This window comes from Ursus arctos, unplaced genomic scaffold (genome assembly GCF_023065955.2).
Source record: "Ursus arctos isolate Adak ecotype North America unplaced genomic scaffold, UrsArc2.0 scaffold_24, whole genome shotgun sequence".
Classification (NCBI taxonomy): Eukaryota; Metazoa; Chordata; class Mammalia; order Carnivora; family Ursidae; genus Ursus; species Ursus arctos.
The window spans coordinates 44,716,657-44,728,779 of record NW_026622919.1 but is presented as its reverse complement, the minus strand read 5'-3'; the positions used below and the strand labels follow the sequence as shown (position 1 = coordinate 44,728,779).

The following is a 12,123-nucleotide window of genomic DNA, read 5'->3' as shown; positions in this document are numbered from 1 at the left end:
CGATCTTCAGTATTCTCACCTGGTGGGGCGGGGGGGGGTGGCGGTGGTACAGAATACAAGACTCAAAGATATACTATTTGGCATGTGAATTATTTTGAGCTAAAGGCAATGAGACCAAGCAGCCTCAAGAAAAACTTTTACCTCTCCCTTAACTACCTAAAAGAATTTAGATTGGGGGCCTGGCTCAGAAAGAGAGCTATTACCAGAGATAATTTTTTATCTGAAAGGCCTATCTATCTGGCAGCACAAACATCACTATCAAACATTTGTTCTTCTTATCATCCTGTGAATGACCCTCCTTCCCTTTGAAGCTCCAGGCCCATCCTATTCCTTAGCTTAGGATGGCATCTAAGCCTCAACTGCCTAACTTGCCCTTGAGCCCCTTATCATTTTAGGATACATGTGAAATTATATTTGTTTTTCTCCTGTTAATCCGTCTTATGTCAATTTAATTAGACCAGCCAAAGAACCTAGAAGGGAAAAAGGGGAAATTTTTCAGCCCCTACATACCTAAAAAGAAGACAGAGGAGGAGAGGGAGGAGGAGGAAATGGTAATGATGTGAGGTTATGGGTATGTTAATTTATTGACTGTGGTGATCATTTCACAACATACACATATATTAAAACATCAAGTTATACACCTTAAATATATACAATTTTTATTTGTCCATTTTATCTTAATAAAGCTTTTTGGGGGGAAAAAAACACTCAGCAGAAAAAAGGTCAGTAAGAACCTTTGCAATATCAATATTACTCCAGCATCATTATTAATTTTTCCATGTTCATTAAGTGGTCAGGTATTTTTAGCATATCAGCATATCCCATGTTTCCATACACCCCTTTTATCTAATAAGAGGGTTCTGTAGTAGACACCTGTTGGTAACCGGCCCACAGGGTTATCTGTGGCAGTCACATGCTCCCTGGCTATAGCTTATTGGACTAGGAGATTATGACTTGACCTCCTTAGGCCAATCAGATTCTCTCTCATGCAACTCTGACTAGAAGTAAACACTGGCCCTGGACTGACTCTTAAATCAGAGAGACTGGACTTGTGTGTTATGGAAAGGCTTTTAACCAGAGAAACTGAGAAAGCTGGCCTGCATCTGGGTCCAATCAAGAAGAGACAAACTGCACAGTAACTTGAATAGGGAAGATTTAATAAAAAGAATCATTAAATATAACAGAGGATTGGCATAATGAGAGGTTGGCTACTAAGAAGCTACTAAGAACCTCCAAAGAATACGGGAATAGCAGAAATAAGGAGCAGCCGCCACTCCTAGGGCTGAGATGTGCTGCCTGAGGAAGAGGCTAACCCCAGGACTAAGATTCAGACCTTGTTAGCCTGGCATCACTGTGTAAGAAAAAGAAAAGAAGTTACTGTGTTTCCACACCAGTGGAACTTGCTAGAAATCCAACCTCTGTTCTTGGGGAGGTGTCTCCCTGGAGGTACAACATTATAAGACTAGCTGGACCCTGGGCAGGGGATGGGCATGTTGGAGAAGGTCCCAAGAGGACACACTGCTAGCTGACCCTCAAGCTGGACCCAGGCAATCAGAGGCTCCTCCCCCGCTCCCGTGTCCTTGAAATGTGCATTCCACCTGTCTTCCCCACAAGGAGCTTCAGGGAGCTCTTGAGAGAGCAGTGGGTTGTTGAGAACATGTGGACAGTTTTTCTTTTATTAGTAAAACATTTTAAATTTCTTTTTATTAGCCAATCCTTAATTTCATGAAGTGTACGTGAATTCATCTGCTAGGGCTGCAATAACAAAGCACCACAGACTGGAAGACTTAAAAACCGGAAAGTTATTTCCTTACAGTTCCGGAAGCTACAAGTCCAAGATCAAGATGGCAGCAGGTTGTATTTCTTCTGAGGGACTCTGCTCCTTGGCTTGTCTTCTTCCAGTATCTTCACCTGGTCTTCTCTCTATGCCTGTCTCTGACCTATTCTTTTTCTTCTTACCAGAAGGATTAGGACCCACCCATACGACATCATTTCACCTTAATTACCTCTTTACAAGCCCTATCTCCGTACAAAGTCACACTCCAGGGTACTGAGGGTTAGGACTTAGGACTTCAACGTAGGAATTTCATGGGGACATAATTCAGCCCATAATAGTGAATAATATCTCAGTTTAAATATCACACTCAGTCTTTTATCTGCAGTGCCATTTGCAAATATCTTCTCCCATCCCGTGGAATGCCTCTTAGTTTTTCTGTTTCCTTGGCTGTGCAGAAGCTTTTTATCTTGATGAATTCCCACAAGTTCATTTTATCTTTTGTTTCTCTTGCCTTTAGGGATGTATCATGAAAAAGGTTGCTGTGGCCGATGTCGTAGAGGTTGCTGCCTATGCTCTTCTCTAGGATTTTGATGGATTCCTGTCTCACATCGAGGTCTTTCATCCATCTGGAGTTTATCTTTGTGTACGGTGTGAGAGAGTGGTCAAGTTTCATTCTTTTGCATGTAGCTGTCCAATTTTCCCAGCACCATTTATTGAAGAGACTGTCTTTTTTCCGCTGGATGTTTTTTCCTGCTTTGTCAAAGATTAGTTGCCCAAAGAGCCGAGGGTCCATTTCTGGGCTCTCTATTCTGTTCCATTGGTCTATGTGTCTGTTTTTGTGCCAGTACCATGCTGTCTTTGTGATCACAGCTTTGTAGTACAGCTCGAAATCCGGCATTGTGATGCCCCCAGCTTTGTTTTTCCTTTTTAACAATTCCTTGGCGATTTGGGGCCTTTTCTGGTTTCACACAGACTTAAGGGCTGTTTGTTCCAGTTCTTTGAAAAATGTCCTCAGTATTTTGCTTGGGATAGCACTGAAAGTGTAGATTGCTCTGGGTAGCATGGACATTTTAACTATGTTAATTCTTCCGATCCATGAGCAGGGAATATTGTGTCTTCTTCAATGTCTTTCAAGAGTGATTTGTAGTTTCTAGAATATAGATCCTTTACATATCTGGTTAAGTTAATTACAAGATAATGTATAAGATTTTGGGTGCTATTGTAAATGGGATGGATTCCCTAATTTCTCTTTCTTCAGTCTCATTGTTCGTGTATAGAAATGCAATTGGTTTCTGAGCATTGAGTTTGCAAAGACCCCATCAAAAAGGAGAATTACAGAACGATATCCCTGATGAATATGGACGCCAAAATTCTCAACAAGATCCTAGCTAATAGGATCCAACAGTACATTAAAAGGATTATCCATCATGACCAAGTGGGATTCATCCCTGGGATGCAAGCGTGGTTCAACATTCGCAAATCGATCAGTGTGATAGATCATATCAACAAGAAAAGAGTCAGGAACCATATGATCCTCTCAATTGATGCAGAAAAAGCATTTGACAAAACACAGCATCCTTTCCTGATTAAAACCCTTCAGAGTGTAGGGATAGAGGGTACATTCCTCAATCTCATAAAAACCATCTATGAAAAGCCTACTGCAAATATTATTCTCAATGGGGAAAAGCTGGAAGCCTTTCCCTTAAGATCAGGAACACGACAAGGATGCCCACTCTCGCCACTATTATTCAACATAGTACTAGAAGTCCTTGCAACAGCAATCAGACAGCAAAAAGGGATCAAAGGAATCCAAATCGGCAAAGAAGAAGTCAAACTGTCTCTCTTCGCAGATGACATGATACTCTATATGGAAAACCCAAAAGAATCCACCCCCAAACTACTAGAAGTTATAGAGCAATTCAGTAACGTGGCGGGATACAAAATCGAAGGACAGTTTATGTGACTGAATCCAGCTAAGGCCTCTGTATAACTGTTAAGATTCTGGCTAGTGGATGTGGAGATCTACTTGTCTCACAGCCGCCCAGGAGAAGGCTCGTAAGTAAGTTCCCTTGCTCATAAAATCTGCCACCTATCGAGCTGGAGTGGCCTACCTCTCTCCCTGGTCTCTCCTTGCCCTCCCTGTAGGGGGCCAGCTTCAGATCTCACCCAGGGAGTTCCTGAGGTTGCCAACTACAATTGGCGAGCCAGCCAGGAGACCAAAGAAAAAGGCCTCAGGAAAGAGGCACCTTTGGGAACATCCTAGCTGGACATCACTTCTACGTGGGGAGGGTAAAATGTATGCCAGGTACTTGGGGACTGCCGCAGGAGTACGGGGCCGCCCAGAGCATGCAGGCTGGTCTCGTGCTCGTTGGAGGAACGATGAAGAGTGCACTGCAGCGGAGAAGGGAAGTGCGCAGCTGCACAGGGGACTGCCCCCCGCCCAAGCCTGACTAGAGGCTGAAGCTCAAGTTAGAGGGTTGGAAGAAGAGCTAAGGTTAGAGAAGGACTGCAAGTGTCCACCCTGCTCCCTTCAGGGCTGACACAACAGGAGAGTAAGTTGGAGACCTTAGCTTTCCTTTTTGCAAAGCTGCCTCAGATTAAGGTTCGAGGGCTTGTGACAAAGCCTGATTAGGACACTAAGGCATGGAATCCCTGGGAAAGTGAGGACAGCAAAGAGGAGGATGTTGTGGTGACTGACACTGAAGTGGACAAACACCCCGTGTCAACCAATCCCTAAAACCAAGGAGACAGAAGCAACAACAGCAACCCCGGCCTGCGGGGCAGCCCCCAGTTCAAGAACTGCTCGTGGTGAGAGAATACGCTTCTGCTAAGCTTATCTATACAGCCACCGAGTTCCACAAATGCAGGAAAAAACATCCAGGCATGGTTACTGTGGCTGTGGGATGGGGGACGAAGAAAATGAGTGACATCACACACACCCTGCCCTTCGGCAGCACCTGCAGGGCGCCCAGGGGTCGAGGTACTCAACCCCTTATAGACTGGATTATTCTAGGCTTGGCCCAATGAGGGGATCTCCCTGGCACATGGGACCCTGCACATCTATATGGAGGTACAGATTCCTAGGGAGCTGGAAATGAGACAGGCAGTCTATGCCCCTGTCTTTGAAAGCGCCGACTGGGCTGCATTCACTGAAGAAATGGAAACCAAGATACTCCATCTGTTCCCAGCACCTGCTATGGGACACTCATATCCATGCTGAACCCAGTCAAGGGACGAGACATTTACGATGTTGAGCGATCCTTTGCTGATCTGGTGGAAACTGGCAAATCCCAGAAACTGGGATGGGCTCCAGAAAACAGCTGAGACAGAGAGGGAGCCCAGAATGCCAAAAGGCTATCCCAATCAGCAGTGAGAAGTGTGGTAAAAGTAACCCAGAAAAATATGGTTTGACCTCCTTGCTGCCAGGACCCTACCAGAAGAGATAGACAGCAACCCAGTGCTGTGTTGCTTGATCTATAGAAAACTTTAAAACCTGAACTCTTGTTCAGACCTCCCTACCTGCCCCTACCATCCCTGATGCCCCTACCTGCTCTAGCAGAGGCCTCAGGCATACAGTCCTGTTCGGAGTGGGTGCCTTCCCTGCCCCACGTATAAAATACAAGCAAGACTGCCTCCAGGTGAGGGCCATTAGAGGCAATCAGAGGTCTGGTGTTGGGCTCACTATTTACTAGTTCCCCAGAAATAAACAAAAAGATGACAGCTCTGGTTGATACTGGAGCCAAGTGTACTCTCATACATACTACCCTCAGAAGTTTTCTGGCCCCCTCAGTGCCATCGGTGGTTAGGGAGGGCAAATAATTATACTCAAAAAAGTCCCTTTGACACTGCAGGTTAGTTCTCCAGCATGAGAACTGTCATCTCTTCAATACCAGAGAATATATTGGGCATATCCTACAAGGCCAAACTCTGCAAACCTCCATCAGTGAATTCCACCTCGGGGTTAGAGTAATCAAACCAGTACTGAGGGGAAATGCCAACTGGGAACTAGGAAGTCTACCACCCGTGAGAAAAATGGCAATTGTCAAATAGTATAAACTGCCTGGGAGCATAAGGAAATAGGAGAACTATCCAAGAACTGCACCAAATGGGTATTATAGGCTTTGCCCATAGTGCTTTCAACAGCCCAGTATTGCCAGACGGCTCATGGCAGATGTCCATGGACTCCCAAGAAGCCAACAAGATAATGCCACCCATCCATGTGGCTGTGCCCAATATTGCCCCCACCTTAGGTACTTTGGCCATGGTCCTAGGAGTGCACCATGCTGTACTGGACTTAGCAAATGCTCGTTTCAGTATATCCCTTGCTACTGAGTCACAAGACCAATTTGCCTTCACATGGGAGGGGCAACAATGGGCCTTCCCCAAGGCTACCTCACAGCCCTCCAATATGTCATGGGATGGTAACATGAGACCTGACCCTGTTCTTCCCCACAACAGTAAATGGACCCGTTACATCAATGATAAAATGTTAACACGTCGAGACTCACCTCTGCTGCAGGACACCCTGAAGATTTTGCTGGAACATCTGCAAGGGAAAAGATCAATTCACAAAAAATTCAAGGCCCAGATACCACCATAAAATTTTTGGGAATTGTTTGGTCAGGTAGATGCATGTTGTCCCAGAAGCTGGGATTGAGAAGATACAAGCCTATCCAACCCCTAAGAACGTAAAACAAATGCAAGCCTTTGTAGGAGATTGGGGTTTTGGTAGGACTTTATTCCCCACCTGGCACAGTGCCTCCATCCTTTAAAAAAAACAAGAGGTGATCAGAGCTGCAAGCCACCCAGAAGTACTGGTGAAACAGATTAAAGCTATTGAATCTCCGAAGCAGGGCTACCGTTTGAATTAGATATGTCTGTGACTCCAGAATGTGCGGGATGGGCACTATGCAGGAGACCACAGAAGGAGAAAATACCTCTAGGATGTGGGTCTTCGCTCTGAAAAGGGGCAAACCCCTCATATACCTCCACAGAGCAACAGCCTCTAGCAGTGTGCACAATGCTCCTCCAGCTAGGAAGAAAGAAGAGAAAGAATATCATGGTAAGATCTGTGAAGGGACGGGTTGAGAACACGTTCCATGGACCCACTTCTGCTACGACTCAGCTCCCACTTTAAGTGGCACGCCTACTTACAACAAAGGAGTACCCTGCCCACCAGCCCACTGCCTCTAGAAATGTGGGTGCTACTAGGTGCTACAGAATACGGAGATCCTCCCAATGCCCCCACCCCTATTCCTGTGGCAGCCCCTGCAGTCTACAAAGAGGGCATGAGGAAAACTGCTGATGCCTGATACACACATGGATCTAGTCTGGGCAACTCTCCCACAAGGAGTGCGGCGGCTCTGCAGGCCAACACCGACACCATCCAACAGAAACAGAAAGGAAGCTGGCCGGTAACCCTTTGCACTGACGGCTGAGTGGTTCTAAAAAAGACTAACCCTGAGGCTTAGACCATGAAAAGCTGAGGTGCAGATGATCGGAAATAAGCCCTTATGAGGTCAAGATATGTGAAAACACATTTAGGTCTGCCTGTAAGAGCCCACTTTCCGCATCCCAGCTCATGAGGCGCTAACACTCCCCTGCCATCAGGGAACTGATGCCCTAGCAACCAAGTCCTCAGTAGATACAGCAGACTGGACACACAGAAAGAGAGGCCACCATAACACCCTGCTTAAATGGCGTATTACCAAGGATGCCAGATTGCCCTTAAAATACTGTGGCTTGGTTAATGCAGGAATAAATCCTGTGCGTCTAAACCACCCTCAAGGCAACGGCCAGAGGAGTCCGGGACCACCCACTGGAGATTCCAAATGCTGAAGGACGGGCAAATTGATTACATTTGCTGCCTCCCTCCAAATGAGGGTTCTAAATACGCCTTCATTCACGTGGACTCTATGGCCTCATCCAGGTTTCCACCAACAGGAGACGGCAGAGGCTGAGCGCGTGTACAGCTACTCGCCTCATATAGACAGCGGTCAGGGGTCACATTTCAAAGGCCATGAGATGTGAGAGCGGACAAAAGAGCATGACATGAAACAAATCCCAGCTTCCCTATAACCTGCAAGCGGCAGGACTGATAGGAAAAAAATATAGAAATATTAAAGCAGATCAATTTACTAGTAAGTAAAGCCACCTGGCCAAGCGGACTACAGTACTATCCCAGGCTTTAATACATTGCCATGACCAACCAGTAAGGCCTATTACCCAATATGCCGAACAAGGAACCCTCTGCCAAGGCAGCCCGGTACCGACCGTAAAGGTATAAAAGTCAAGGGAGGGGCACTTGGGTGGCTCAGTCAGTTGAGTGTCTGCCTTCGGCTCAGGTCATGATCCCAGGGTCCTGGGACTGGTCCTATATCAGCTCCCTGGTCAGCGGGGAATCTGCTTCTCCCTCTACCTCCCCCCCTGCTCGTGATCTTTCTCTCACATTCTCTCTCAAATAAATAAAATCTTAAAAAAAAAAAAAAAAGCATCTGCCTTTGGCTCAGGTCATGATCTTGGCGTCCTGGGATCGAGCCCATGTCGTGGGGCTCACTGCTCAGTGGGGAGACTGCTTCTCCCTCTGCCTCTGCCCCTTCAACCCCCGCCCATGTTCTCTTTTGCACTCTCTCTCAAATAAATAAATAAATAAATAAATAAACAAAATCTTTTTAAAAAATTAAAAAATTAAAGTCAAGGGTGACAGCCATTGCCCTGAGTCTCACCGTGGATCAACATGCTATCCTGCTGAGAACATCAAGCCCCATCATGCCTGGGAAAGGCATTTTGTACTGGAATTCTCAATCAGACATCCCGGATAGATGAATTACTTCCCACCACTGGGTGAAAGGGAGCTACTCAGTCTCCGGTGGGATCCCATTGTCCTGCTGCAAGCCAGACCTGTCAAAATGCACTCTACCTGGAGTAGAACAGGCCCCACTGAAAGACAGGAGAAGGTGAGGGTCCTGGTCTGGCATATCCCACCCCCAGTCCATCTCCTTATTCCTGCCTGCTGCCTTCCCCTGCCAACACGTATGGCATGCAGAACCAGGTCACATTTCTAAAGCTACAGGCACATTAACATCGAAGGATCAGGCCACAAATGCAATCCAGAAGGGACTGACTTCCTACCAATTATCTGTCTTTCAGCCTCAGACTACTGCTGGTCCTTTGGTGTCCGTCATGAGACAGACTCCCAAGATAAACACCTTCTGCAGCGGGCCTGCTTGTACGCCCAACGAAAGACTGACTCCAACTCACTGGGCATATGAGCAGCTCGTCAGGGTTATCACCACGCCAGGGAGTGAATTAAAAAGTCTGAAAGCAGGGGCGCCTGGGTGGCACAGCGGTTAAGCGTCTGCCTTCGGCTCAGGGCATGATCCCGGCTTTATGGGATCGAGCCCCACATCAGGCTCCTCTGCTATGAGCCTGCTTCTTCCTCTCCCACTCCCCCTGCTTGTGTTCCCTCTCTCACTGGCTGTCTCTATCTCTGTCGAATAAATAAATAAAATCTTTAAAAAAAAAAAGTCTGAAAGCAGCACATGAAAAAAGAACAAGTTAGGACGTGTTCTTAGTTCTTCTGCTATTACCAGTACAACTCTGGAAACCTGGCCTGTGGTACCCACTGTCAGTAACGCTGAACATACTTTTTCTGCGACTACACAGGCAGCCCATCACACTGCTGACCAAAAGGGCCCTAAAAATGCCACTTGAGCCATGGGTGACTGGGCTCAGAGTTGGGATATATTCATACAGCTCACCCCGGTTATAGACATGTGAGCACTGAATCACCCGGCACCCCTATGTTGGGAACAGAAAAATCACTGTAAACAGAACCAACCCACCTGTACCAGAAACATGGGATGGATGTCCCTGGAACTACGTGGTCATTCTGTCACACTAAAGGATAGCAATGAGTTTGACACTGCCTGGTCACACCACCCAGATATTTATTGGGAAGCCCCGAATGGAGCCCAGTGGTTGGGTGGCACAGATCTGTGGACACGGCTTCCACCTGAGTGGCTGGGCCACTGCACCCTGGCCTTTCCCTGGGCACAAGGGCGAATCGGCCCCATCATAACAGCAGTCGCCAACCTCCCTCTCCTCAAGGCCAGACGGGCATGTTCTGTTTTCCACTGGTCATTTGGCCATGTTTGTTCCTTCCAGTGGCCTGGAGGACATTGTAACCCACACAGAAGCCCTTACTAAATTCACCCTGCAAGCCTTACCTGACCACCAGTAAGGGAAAAGCCTGCCCTTACCGAACAGTAAAATATCTCTAATGAGAAAAGCTGTCCCCAACATAGGATCACCTGGACTTTATCATTGCCTCACAAGGACACACCTGTGCCATTATCCAAGCAGAATGCTGTGTGTTTATACCTGACGAATCTACTAATGGACCATCTCCATTAAATTACAGGAAGAAACAACTAAATATGCAGAGTTATCCGACCCCCAACCTAGAGGACTTAATAAAGCAATGATTCAGGTCATGGGGCTCTTAATTTTAAAAATCGTGACTCATTTTAGGAATCATTATCTTAATCTCTGTTTTTTCTTGCATGTGTCTACACTGTTGTTGTGGCATCTGCCTCCAGTGCAGCCAGAGAGCCACCCAACAAGCCACCTCCATGCTAGTAAAACCCTTGGGGACTGCTCGGAGCACATTGCAAAAGAGAGCTACATATCATTATAAGAGCCAGTCACAAGAGGTAAAGCATTGGAGGAGGTCTTCCAGAGGATATGACCGCCGTTTGACGCGTGAGCTGAACCCAGGCAATCGGAGGCTCCTCCCCGCCTCCCCTGTCCTGGACTTCCAAGCACATTTATGCATTCTGCCTGCCTTCCTGCCCTAAAAGCTGCCTCGGGACACAGACTCAAGAGAGCGATGTGCTGTTGAGACCATCTGGTTGTACGTGCCTGGATGTACCATCTGGTAGACAGGGCTGAACCCAGTGAAGGCCTCTATAGAAACTTAGGATTCTCCCAGGTGGGTGTGAAGATCTGCTCATTTTGCAGCCGCGCAGGCCAAGCCTCGTAAGCAAGTCCCCTTGCTTATTAAAGCTACCGCCTACCAATGTGGAGGGCTCCGCTCCTTCTTCGGTCTGTCCTTGCCCCCCACGTGCGGGGGCCAATTTCAGACTTCACCCACGAAACTCCCAAGGCTATGAACCCACAGGGCGCGAGAAGAGGCTGTCGCCAGACGAAGCCACGGGGCACCGGGTGCTGCGGGCCGCCCTGCCCCGCGGGCGCTGGGCACTGGAGACGCTGCGCGCCCCGCAGGCGTCCGGCGCCGGCTGAGCGGCGACGCGGCTGAAGCCCGAGCTGCTGCGCACGCATGCGCCTCGAGAGCTCGGCCCGAGCGCGGCGGCGCCAGGAGCCCAGCTCTTCCTCCCACCGTGTCTCTCTTGCTCCCTCTACTGACAGGCTTCACATCATGGCCCGCAGGAAACATTGAAAGGACCCAGATCCATCGCACAGTCTGGGCAGGGGACAGAAACCTTGGTGCGGAGACCAACTCAGCCGGTCTTCAGGGAGAGAATAAAGCCAAACAAAAAACCATCACAAATCCGTCAGGAAAAGACCTGCCACCCTAGAATGAAACAAAACGCAGAGCTGCACAGAGAAGAAAGCAGAGGGCGAGAGACAGGGGAGAGGTCTAATGACCTCTGCTGTCCTTCCAGTCGCCCGGCTGCATGCCCGTCCTTGGATTCTAGGAGACTCCTCTGTCTCTTTGTAATAAATGCCTCCTTTTTTGTCAGCTTAAACTAGCTTGAGCTGGCTTCAACCCTGCAACAAAGTCATCCTAGTCAATCCAGGCCAGCAATAACAAGTCGCCAAATTAAAATCTCAGTTAATCACTTTATCATTGCCAGGTCCTCGTAGTAGGTTACAGTTGCTTGCACCTGTGGTGGTCTTACCCTGTCCAGTTTTCGGAAGCACTCTTCCTTAGGGGCAAGCACTAAAATTAAACAAGTTAAAATCCTTTTCCATTAGAGTCACTACTGCATTCTAGGTGGTGTCGCTGGATTTCATCTCGGCCCCGTTGTCCATTTTCCCTGGACATTTCCTCAGATTCCTTATTAGTGTTCAGTTCTTGTAAAACCTACCAATTGATATTTTAGAGCAAGGCTGTAAAGACTTCCTTGTTAGTCTTATATTTGATTTTTTTTAACGTACTGTCGTGCAGGAGATTAGTAAAATCCATCTGATCTAATAACTGGGGTAGGTTTTCTACCATCTTTCTGCGCTTTTCCGTGACGCAGGCTCACTTTGTCTAATCCTTCATCCGCACGGTGCTTTGACGGGGCGCTGTTTATGGTGCAGCTTGTTTTACCGGTTCC

General features: G+C 47.5%; 1 long non-coding RNA gene across 1 annotated transcript; it reads right to left on the bottom strand.

Moving 5' to 3' along the window:
* Positions 1 to 1,710: 1,710 nt before the first annotated feature.
* Positions 1,711 to 11,078, bottom strand: LOC130544703 (uncharacterized). The gene is made up of 3 exons (XR_008961191.1): positions 10,855 to 11,078; positions 6,715 to 6,809; positions 1,711 to 6,323 (listed from the first exon to the last, which is right to left on the bottom strand). It is a non-coding gene; the product is annotated as an uncharacterized LOC130544703 (long non-coding RNA).
* Positions 11,079 to 12,123: the final 1,045 nt, after the last annotated feature.